The sequence below is a fragment of the Camelus bactrianus genome, chromosome X, assembly GCF_048773025.1.
Source record: "Camelus bactrianus isolate YW-2024 breed Bactrian camel chromosome X, ASM4877302v1, whole genome shotgun sequence".
NCBI classification, from domain to species: domain Eukaryota; kingdom Metazoa; phylum Chordata; class Mammalia; order Artiodactyla; family Camelidae; genus Camelus; species Camelus bactrianus.
This window is the reverse complement of record NC_133575.1, coordinates 106,442,662-106,454,746: the sequence shown is the minus strand read 5'-3', so window position 1 is coordinate 106,454,746 and position 12,085 is coordinate 106,442,662. Positions and strand designations below refer to the sequence as shown.

The window sequence follows — 12,085 nt, the reverse complement described above, 5'->3', positions numbered from 1 at the left end:
ATGACAAGATAAATAAATAAAAGGCATTCATAAAATAGATTACAATGCAGCCATCAAAAGGTATATATTTTTCATAGACATAGAAATGTGTCAGTGCTATATTGGTTTTTTTCTTATTTTATGTAGATTCACTTTCTCTTTTTACTGAAGTATAGTTGATTTACAATGCTTGAGGTGTACAGCAGAGTGATTCAGTTATACATATACATTTATTCTTTTTCAGACTCTTTACCATTATAGGTTATTATAAGATATTGAACTTAGTTCCCTGTGCTATAAAGTAGGACCATGTTGTTTATCTATTTTATATATAATAGTGTATATGTGTTAATCCCAAATTCCTAATTTATCCCCTCCCCCTTTCCCCTTTGGTGACCATACTTTTGTTTTCTATGTCTGTGAGTCTATTTCTGTTTTGTAAATAAGTTCATTTGTCTTTTTTTTTTTTTTTTTAAACTCAACATACAAGTGATATCATATGGTATTTTTCTTTCTCTTTCTGGCTTCCTTCACTTAGAATGACATTCTCCAGGTCCATCCATGTTGCTGCAAATGGCATTATTTTATTTTTTATGGCTTAGTAGTATTCCATTGTATAGATATACCACTACTTCTTTATCCATTCATCTGTCAATGGACATTTAGGTTGTTTCCATGTCTTGGCTGTTGTAAACAGTGCTGCTGCGAACATTGGGGTGCATGTATCATTTCAAATTAGAGTTTCCTCCAGATATATGTCCAGGAGGGGGATTGCTGGATCATATGGTAAGTCTATTTTTAGTTTTTTAAGGAACCTCCATACTGTTCTCCATAGTGGCTGCACCAATTTACCTTCCCACCAACAGTGTGGGAGGGTTCCCTTTCAGCAACACAATTTTAGAAAGTTAATATGCTTTACTTTTCTCCTTAGAGGTTGACTCTGGGTTACATTTTATTGAACCAGGCACCCGGGATGGTGAGGCAGATCCTTCACGTCAGTCTCCATGACCTTCCATTGTCTTAAGGAGCCAGTAGAGATAATCTGTAAGCCAGATGGCACGTCGATGAAAAATAGTGTCTATCAGTTTTCTCAAATGGTGTTGTTGAAAGCTGGGTGTCTTAAGTTCCATTCCCCAGCAGCAGGTGGATTCTTTTGGGGGAGAATGGGAGGACCCGGAGAGGGCAGCGGAGCGGCTACCTGAGCAGGGCTGTGGTCTCCACTGGAGACGAGCTTTCACCGGCTCCCACACACTCAGGCCCTCACACCCAGCTCTCCTCTCCCAGCACATTCACCCAGAGTCGTCCTGATGGTGTCAGCTGCTCTGTCTCACACCTCAGTTCCTACTACCTGTTTCCACTCTGCAAAGGAAGCAATGAACATTCAGACTTAAGTGACTCACCCGAGATCACAAGCCAGTAAGTGGTAGAGTCCGAGACAGACCCCAGGTCTCCTAACTTCTGTGCCCTTCCAGAGAAGAGTGAAGTGCTGTGAAAGGCAGTGGCTTATTTTTGGCCTTTTCAATGCAGTCATTCTCCCCCCTCCTGACGTGGGGCCCCCAGCGCATCTCGGTTTCAGTCAAGCCCAGTCTTTGTTTTCTCCAAGTATTGTGCTGTCCTCATTAGAGCCTCCTGGTGGCTGGCTGTGCTTCCCACGGGTGGTTCTGTAAGCCTCAGGCTTCTGGATTGTGGCCAGATTGCTCCTGGGCTTCCTTTTCCATCCCCACTCCTCAGCTCCCCGTACCCGTTCCCTCTCCATCATCTGGCAGCGTATCTGTCACTCCAGTTTATCGCCTTGGTTCCTGCTTGATTATGATCGGGACATGTCACAGTGAGTGCCCTGCTCTGCGGTATAGGAGGCCGATCTAGCCTCCTGAGAACTGGGCTCAGCGCTGCCTGCGCCTGTTTACCCAGCGCCAAGTGCTCCCCTAGGAGTTGCCGACAGCAAGGAAGCAAATAGACAAACAAACCTACCACCCCACCTCGGTGTTTTGGAGCAGCTCGCTTCCAATTCAGCTAGACAGTGAAGTTTTCAGACATGAGGGAGCGAGTGGTGAGCTAAGGGGGCGCTAAGTCATGGGTGAACGTACGCCCCGTGGAGACGCTGGTTGGCTATGCCTTTTATTTTTTCTTTTGTAGAAGAAAGTAGAACTTCAGTGATTCAAAGCGCCCAGGGGAAGGGACCTCTCTTGTCATTATTTTAAAGATGGCCAATGGCAAGCAATTCAATTACAAATGTTGACTGAGGCCCTGTTCTGGGTCTCCTAGGAAGTGTGTCCTAGGAACCTTCTAGGAATCTGCAGGACATGACTGGGCTGCCTTTGTGACTGGCCGTGCCTCGTGTAGGGTGACTCCTCGGAGTGGCACAGCAGGGGGACTGTTAGCCTTTCACAGACACGGGGATATGGCCTCTCTTTCCAGTCGTGGGCCTGCCTCCCCTGGGGCCATCTCAGCTCTCTCACTTCCTTCTCCTCATGCCCAGAGGTGTGCGTGGCGACATCCGTGGCCAGGCAGGGCACAAGGCATAGGCCTAAAACTCTCACCTCAAGCTTACCCCTGTCGTGTATGAGGCGACCAGGCTGAGGCACTCGGGACCCAGTGGTGACACGGGGTGTGTGAGAGGAGGCTTACACTCCTCCCTCCTCTGCACAGATAGATGCCAGGGCACCTGCTGGGCTGTCACTCTGCCCCATCCAGCGGGAGAAAGGACACCTGGGCAAAACAGCCTTTGTAAACAGGGCATCTGGCTGAGGAGGCCCCCTCCCACCTTCCCCACCCTCCCAAGACTAAGTGACAAGGACACCGCTAAGTGTCACACTCTGGTTCCATACAGCTGCCTGTGTTTAGATCCATGCCAAACCCAGGGGGCACGGCTTCTTATGATCTTCTTGCCCAAATATGGGAAAAATTAGGAGTTTGTTGCCTTTTAACTCAGTGAGGAAAAGCACTCCCCTCTCGGCCAGCAGCTCAGTATGTGGAGGTGCTGATTCAATCTTTGCACTTCCCTCTTGAAGACCAGCTCTTCAGCCTGTTTTGGGGGGGACCCCATTCAACTCTTATTCTTGTCTTTGTTGTGGAATTTAGATTCAAAAAGGAAAAATAAAAAGAGTCTTGCGCAGTAATTTGCTCTCAAGGGGCAATGCCGACAAACCTTAATTGAGTAATCCCCCTCCAAGGGTGCTTCCCTCCCAGGGTGTCTTCTAAGTTTGCCACAAGCCCCGAGTGGCCTAGCTCACGTGGTTTTCAGTTTGTACACATTGTGTGTGCGTGTGCTTCAGCGCGGTGCCTCCAGCAAAGAAAAGCCTTCATTCTCACAGCAACAGAGCCCACAGATGTGCACCTCTTCTCTCTGGAGAGCCGCGGAAGTCTAGACTGAAAGAAGCCAGGATCGATCAATTCATTGATTAACCTCATGTAAACATTCACTTCCTCCTCTCAGACAGAGCCCAGCACAGATCCGATACTTAGTAGATGCTGAGTAAATGGATATGCTAATGAGCTTTGAACCTAAAAAATTTTATCTGTGTTACGTGCCGGATTTTGATCAGGGACCTGGTTGTGTTCCTAATTCTGGCCTGTCTTTTCTGGGTGACATTAAACAAACCCTGGAGCCTCAGCTTCCCTCCCGGTAACAATCGGGCTAGAAGTGGCCTTGTTTATTTCACAGAGTTATTGCGAAGATCAGAATTCAATCCAAATGAAGGACTGTATGGGAAAGGACTTTTTAAACTGAAATACTAAACACATGGAACTGGTTGCTATTCTGGTGGTAGCACATGGCATTATGTTTGGCTCTCCTCTGTATCATCAGGATAACAACATTCAGTGTTATTTCACTCCCTGCATTAAAACATTTTGATAGCACGCTAGAGCGGTGATGCTGATTATTGACAAATTTCATTTAGGATAATCACCTCAGGGCAACAAGAGCACAGAATTACTTTGAAGTGGTGATTTTAACCTTTTCCAGTGTGGATAGACCCAGGCAAATAAAATATGGAATGAAATCCACAATCTTTTCCCGTCAAATAAAAATTCACTCTGTTATAACACTGAAGGAGTTGAAGGAAAGATTCCAACTCTGCAGACCCAGTGTACTTGCCCAGGGCACTTGGGACTCATGCAGAGCGATGGGGAAAACACTGAACCCACAGTTGTTAGATTTATAGCTGGGCTAGTGCAATTTCAAATATGGAAAAAGAGGAAGTAAAATAGTGGGTTATCATTTGGGAGGAATGAGAAGGACTAGGAGATGCAGATGGCAAGTTCATATTCTGTGATCTCTGAATGGGTCTGCCTCTTAGTTTTCCTTTTGCTAAAACATGCATGGTCTTTTCCAAATCTAGCATTCTGGCAAGATGCATTGACAGAAATGATCACATAGGAAGAGTGCCTGGGACCTCGTAAGCATTCAGCAAACAGTAGTTGCTATCATCATTATTGTTATTTCTCATTATCATCATCACAGCATGAGGGACGTTGATGCTTGTCTAGTCTATACTCCAGGACACTTACCTAATTTAGTGTTTGCTTTTCAGGCTCCGTTTCTAACGACGGTCGGAAAAGTCCTTTATCTCTCCCAGCTGTCTCATTTCTCAGAGCCAGAAACTGGGACCCAGAAAGGAGCTAACCTGTTCTAGGTCCCACAGCCAAGGAGAGGCAGAGGCAGGGGCAGGACCAGACTCAGAGCGCCCTACCTGATGCAACTTCTCACTTGTCATTAGCTGTCCCCTCACCATCAGAGATACGGGCATTTTGCCTCCTGGTGGGTTATGAATCTCACCATCAGACATTCTCTGAATCCTGCATTTCTTCTAACCACCTATTCCTCTGACTGCTCTGGGCATTTCTACTTTAGAACAGTGCCTGGCTCATAGAGGCTGCTCCATAAAAGTTGTGGAATGAGTGGGTGGTTTCTGATTTTCTGTTCTCTACAGCTGAAGTACCTGAGCTCATTGTCTGCTGTGTAATCAGCCATTTGGTGACAGTGATGTGTGACCCCAGGTCCCTGGTGTTATCCCCTCTCTCCCCTTCTGATAGATCTGCCCTCTGTTAGTTGTGCTCTCCTACGTACAGACTTGGTAGCTCCGTTTGGAGATGAGTTTACCTTATGGGCCTGAATGAAAGCTCTCTTTTAGGAGGTGGGATCGCATGTGCTGCCTTCTGGTCCTCTGTCCCCCACTGCCTAATGCCTGACTCCCATACACTGGCTGAAGATATGTCTAGATACAAATTCTGGCAGATAGAGATGAAGTTAGGCTTTACCTCCACACCAGAAGGGCTGACTCTTACAGTCTCTAGGAACTTTGTGTTAGAGAGAAAATAGACTAGCTGGATTTTATTTGCTTGGTGCACAGAAGAGGGGAAGGGAGGTAAGTTCTGACACTACAATAGAAAACCTCTTTGTTGAAGCCAAGTGCCAGCCTTGGAGAGCTGACGCTAAAGATGACAACACTGCCATTTGCCTGGGCTGGGTCTTCACAAGGCCATGTGTCTCGGTTTCTTCTCCACATCACATCTGCTCTGTGCCTGACTTGGAAGTCCAGTCAGAAGTGGTGGCTGCCACTGTCCTAGAGGATAGAAATGTTTTCTGGAGCAGGATTCTCCATCCTTGCTCTCAGCTTCAAAGTCTGTGATCTGGGGCAGGGGTTTTCTTACCTCCTGGCATGAGGAGGGCAGTTTGCAGACGGAGAGGCAAAGGATGAAAGCCAGCGGGGCTCCCTCTGTACCTCCTTCTCAAACCAGTCAGTATGTTGTTTCCATGCAAGGGTTTGTTTGAAAGAAGTAATTCTGCTACTGAAAGAAGTTTGAGAAACACTGGTCTGGTTACAGGATTCATGCCTAGGTATCACATGTCATTTGTTCTGAAACCAGCCCCAGTCATGTGTCCTACAAAACGAGAGCTGAGGTCAACTACCAGTTGACTTTGCATGGCTTGAATTTTCTGAGCTATACAATCATACCATGCTTTCCTTGATATGCGACTTGACGTAGTAGAGAGCTAAAGGCTTTGCTGGTTGTCTATGAAGAATTTGAAGCTCCTTTGAGGATACGTGAGAAAGAAGGAGAATTAGTTTTTTTGAAAATCATTTAATTTCTCATTTGATTCCCAACTTCTCTTGAGGAGATTGTTGTATAGATCAACACTGTACACCAACTAGACCAACAGACATATACAAAGCACTCCACCACCAACACCAGAATACACATTTTTCTCCAGTGCACATGGACCATTCTCCAGGTAGACTATATGTTAGGTTATAAAACAAGTCTCAACAATTTGTGAACGATTAGAATAACCCAAAGTATATTGTCTGACCACAATGGAAAGAAACCAGAAATGAGTTATAGAAGGAAAGCTGGGAAATTCACAAATATGTGGAAATTAAACAACCTCCTCTTAAACAACCAATGGTCAAATAAGAAATCAGAAGGGAATTTAGAGAATACGTAGAGACTAATAGAAATGAAAACCCAACATACCAAAACCCATGGGATGCAGCAAAGGCAATGCTTAAAGGGAAATGTACAAATGTAAATCCCTACATTAAAAAAGAAGAAAGATTGCCAATCAGTAACCTAACTTTAGACCTTGAGGAAATAGAGAAAGAAAAACAAACTAAACCCCAAGCTAGCAGAAGGAAGGAAGTAATAAAGATTAGAGTGGAGATTAAAAACATAGAAAATAGGAAAGCAATAGGGAGAATCATTAAAACTAGAAGTTGGTTGTTTGAAAAGTTCAACAAAATTGACAAAACTTTATCTAGATGGACAAAGAAAAGAAGAGAGAAGATGCAACCATCGAAAATGAAAATGAGGACATTACTATTGACTTTACAGAGATAAAAGGACTATTAGAGGACTTTACAGAAAAAAAAACCAACTATGAATAATTGTACACGGACAGATTGGATAACCTAGATGAAATAGATCAATTCCTAGAAACGTACAACCTACCAAGACTAAATAATGAAGAAATAGAAAATCTGAATAGACCTGCAACTAATAAGGAGATTGAGTCACTAATTTAAAATTTCTCAACAAAAATGAGTTCAAGAACAGATGGCCCCACTGGTGAATTATACCAAACATTTAAAGGACAATTAACAACAATCCTTCACAAACTCTTCCACGATGTAGAAGAGGAGAGAATACTTCCTAACTCATTCTATGAGGCAGCATCGCCCTACTACCAAAGACAGATGAAGATATGACAAGAAAAGAAATTACAGACCAATATCCTTACGAATACAGATGCAGAAATCTTTAATAATATATTTGGAAACCATATTCAACAGCATATTAAAAGAATTAAACACCCGGACCAAGTGGAATTTATCCAAGTGATGCAAAGGTGACTCAACATAAGGAAATCAATCATTGTAATATATCTCATTAATAGAATGAAGGAAAAAAAACCACATGATCATTCTACTTGATACAGAAAAGGTATTTGACAAATCCAAAGCCCTTTCATGATAAAAAAAAAAACCTCTCCAAAAACTAGGAACAGAAGGGAACTTCCTCAACATGATACAGGGTGTTTATGGAAAACCCAAAGCTAACATAATGGTGAAAAATGGAAAGCTTTCCCCCTAAGATCAGGAGCAAGGCAAGGATGCCCATCTTAACCACTGCTATTCAACATTGTACTGGAAATTCTAGCCAGAGAAGTCAGGCAAGGACAAGAAATAAAAGACGTTGAAATTAGAAAGGAAGAAGTAAAACTATCTTTTTATAGATGACAAGATACTATTAATAGGAAATCTCAAAGAATCTACAAGAAAGCTATGAGAGCTAATAAACTAATTGAACAAAGTTGCATGGTCCAAGATCTATACACAGTGGATTCTAAACACCAGCAATGAACAATATGAAAAGGAAATTAAGACACAAATTCCATTTACAATAGCATCTAAAAGAACAAGATGCCTAGGAATAAATTTAACCAAGGAATTAAAAGACTTGTACACTGAAAACTGCAAAATATCGCCAAGAAAAAATAAGTAAGACCTAAATAAATTGAAAGGCATCTTGTGTTCATGGATAGAAAGACTTACTATTATGAAAATGGCAGTACTACTCACAGTGATCTGCAGATTCAGTGCAATTTGTATGAAAACCCAACAGCTTTTTTTGGAGAAATGGAAAAGCCAATCCTCGTATTCATATAGAATTACAAGGGGTCCCTAGACAGACAAAGCTATTGCAAAAATGAACAAAGTTTAAAGACTCACACTTCTTGATTTCAAAACTTACTACAAAGTTACAAAAGTCAAAACAGTGTGGTACTGGCCTAACGATAGATATACAGACCAATGGAGTAGAATTGAGATCCCAGAAATAGACCCATATATCTATGGCGAGTTGATTTTTTTTTTTTTTTTTGAGAAAGGTGACACATTCATTCAAGAGACAAAGAATTGACACTTTAACAGGTGGTGCTGGGACAACTGAATTTCCACATGCAAAATAATCAAGTTGGACCCCTACTTCACGTTATATACAAAAATTAACTCTGATAAACCAACTAAATATAAGAGCTAAAAATCATAGAACTCTTAGAAGAAAGTATATGGATAATTCTTTATGTACTTGGATTTAGCAACAGATTACAAAATCATGACCAAAAAAAAGAAAAATTAGATAAACTTGACTTTGTTAAAATTAAAACTTTTGTACAAAATTATCGTCAAGAAAGTGAAGACAACCTACACAATGGGAGAAAATATTTTCAAATCATCTATCTGATACGGGTTTAATTTCTATCTCTTAAAATTCAATGGAGAAAATGGGCATGGAACTAGAATAGACATTTCTCCACAGAAGATACATAATGTCCAATAAGCACATAAGGTGTTCAACATCATTAGTCATTAGATTAATGCAAATCAAAACCACAATGAGATACCATTTCATACCCATTAAGATGGCTATAATTTTTTAAAAGGAAAATAACAAGTATTGGTGAGAATGTGGAGAAATTGGAAACCTGTCCAATTCTGGTGGGAATGTAAATTGGTAAAGTCATGGGTGGGGGATGTATAGCTCAGTGGTAGAGTGCATGCCTAAGATGCATCAAGGTCCTGGGTTCAATTCCCAGTACTTCCATTTAAAAAATAAATCTAATCACCCCACCCAAAAGAATAAAATAAAATGGTGCAGTCACTGTGGACAGCAGTTTAGCAGCTCCTCAAAAATGCTAAACATAGACTTACCATATGGCCAGCAATTATACTCCTAGGTATATACTTCAAAGAACTGAAAACAAGGACACAAGGAGATACTTGTATGCCAGTGTTCATTGCATCCACAATAGCCAAAACTTGGGAACAACCCAGGTGTCCATCAAGGATAAACACATAGATAGATGATATAGATAGATAGACAGGCAGACAGACAGACAGATCTATTTATTATAAGGAATTAGCTCACATGATTATGGAGGCTGGCAAGTCCCAAGACCTTCAGGGTGCATGAGAAAGCTGGATGCTCAGAAGAGTTAATAGTTTATTTCTAGCCTGTGTTCTAAGGACTGAGAACCAGGAGAACTGATGGTATAGTTCTAGTCCAAAGGCCATCAGGCTTGAGACCCAGGAAGAGCTGATGTTTTCGGTCCAAAGGCAGGAGGAAAGCTGATGATCCAGATGACCCAAAGGTCATGAGGCCGAAGGAATTCTTGGTTACTTATTGGAAGGTCAGCCTTTTTGTTGTATGCAGACCTTCAACTGATTGGGTGAGGCCCACTCCCATTAGGGAGGGCAATCTACTTGACTCAGTGTACTGATTCAAATATTCATCTCATTCAAAAACATCATCACAGAAAAACTCACAATAATGTTTGACCAAATATCTGGGCTCCCTCTGGCCTAGTGAAGGTGACACATAAAACTAACCATTACAGTATTCTTCAGTAATTGCTTGCCCTTTGCCCTGACAAGTGGAGCTAATCCAATTACCATGGCAACAGTTCCTGCTTTACCTCCTGAGCTGAGGGGCTTTTCTCAATCTGTTTTCCACAGCCATTGCCAGAGCATATTACAAGTCTGGTTACAGCGTTTGAGGCAGTATGCTTCCAGAGGGCTTCTGGGAAAAGAGAAGCAAAGTGGACGTGCTCAGAGGCAAAGAGGCAAAGATGAAGCCAGGAGCAGAGTTAGAAGGCCTTCTGTTGCTGGAGATTCCCAGCGAGGCATGCCTACTGCCTCTCATACTTGTTTTTGCCACTTCCTCTGTTAATTCCAACCACCCTAAATATGGATATCAAAAAGATAACCATGTTCCTCTTCTGCTCATCAGCAGTCTGGTTAAGGGTCTCCGAAAGTTCCTGTAGAACAGAGGAGGGTATAACAAAACAGCCTGCAGGAACAGGCTGGCAATTCAAAGGAACATGTGGGTCGGCGCATGATCATTGCTGCCTCCTTCATCTGAGTGGGACCCACCTCGCCCTCAGCCCAAAACACTTTTTCTAGATTGCCATAGCTTGACCTGACGAGGATCTCTTTGGCAACCAAGGACTGACTCAAAGGGGATGTCTTGAGCCTCTGAGAATGTCTCAGGTGCACTGAGCTCGCCTTTGAGAAGTTGGCAGTTAAATACTTGTCAACCAAAGACATTGGGAGAGAAAAGAGGAAAGAAGTGCTTTCTAGACAACTCTAAAAGCTTACTGATCGTGATTCTTCTGCATTTCATAGGAACTCTACAAGCATCTCTTCCACCACTCACCAATTAAGTGCCTAATTGACTGGGAGAGAATTTATGTGGAACGTATTGCCCTGGCTTTCTTTGGTGCAATCTTGAACACCACTTGACTGTCCAAAAAGGAGAAAGCAGAGGGCCATCTCTAGTATGAAAAGTGGGAAATGTTTCCATTCCCCAGCTGACATTTTTCAATCTTGTGACCGGTGGCATGGTTCAGTTTCTCCATGGTGCCAACAGACCCTCTTCAAATGACCGGGTTTCTCTGTATGAGTCTAATTAATACAAATATTGGATGCCCGTCAGAGGGGACTCACTGGCAGGGGCTGGCAGAAAAGGCAGGAAGGAAAGATTAGGAAAGTTAGTGCTGCCTCCTGCCTCCTGGTGTGGATCCTTTGCTCCGGTGCAATCCCAGAGGAATGAATTCCCAGCTGTGTTTCCCACTTGGATTCACGTCCCTGTCTTCACATATGACCTGCGCGATCCCTCTCCATCCCCCTTCTTGCCGCTGTGAAATAGGGCTTTGGACTGAGGTTCCTGTGGGAGTATGGGAACATCACTGAAGCTAGTCATTTCCACGGCAGCAGAAGGTTGGTAAAATTAACGTGGCGGCCTGCTCCTTCCATCTGTGAAGGAGGGAGCTGGCACTTGCTCACTTCCCCCCTCCCTTCTGCCTCTTCTTTTCTCCGTTCCTTCCTCCCATTTTTACTGGCCTGGGGTACCGGTCTCCTGGTACTCATCCTGGCCATGAAAGCAATGGCGGCTGCCATGGGCCAGGTTGGCCAGCAGAGCTTGACATTCTGTGGAGGTTTTAGGACTTCACCAATATACCCAAAGCCATGATTCTGAGCATTCACAAGTTTTGGTGGGAGGTTTGTTTTTTTGGTGGGGGGAGATACTCATTGTCTCCAGCTGTCCAAATTGTGAGCAAATTAAGAAACAAGTCAAAAGAGAAAGGTGTATGAGCAACAAAATAGCACCCTTATTTTTAATAAAGCTCATATTGGGAGACGAGGCTTTTATCTGGGAAGAGGTAGACATTGTGATGATAAACCCCATAATTAGACGTAGCTGCTCAGTCACAGGCCCCTTTGGATCATAGGAGATTCCTGGCTTACTCTCCTATCCCTCACCTGGCTGGCGGCCTCCACCTGCAAAATTTAAGATACAGAGGAGCAGGACAGGATGCTTGCTTTTTGTGATGAGCTGGCTATCAAGGAGAAAGGGGAAAGGAATAGGCTCGGCTACGGATGTCAGTTTGTCTTTTAAAAGCTCACGAGGAAAGAGTGAATGGTGGGGCAGGGAGAAGTCAGCAGTGCTATGCTAGTGAACTTCACAGTGAAGAAGATATCAAGGAGAGGGAAGACCCCCCCTCCCCCAGTACACACCAGTTTAAGCAACAGAAAAGGCTCTA

The 12,085-nt window shown here is 43.2% G+C and overlaps 1 protein-coding gene and 1 non-coding gene across 5 annotated transcripts in view; both read left to right on the top strand.

Moving 5' to 3' along the window:
* Positions 1-12,085, top strand: part of FGF13 (fibroblast growth factor 13) — a 464,013-nt gene that overhangs the window by 259,421 nt on the left and 192,507 nt on the right. The window lies entirely within an intron of this gene.
* On the top strand, positions 9,015-9,087 carry TRNAL-AAG (transfer RNA leucine (anticodon AAG)). The gene has a single exon. It is a non-coding gene; the product is annotated as a tRNA-Leu (tRNA).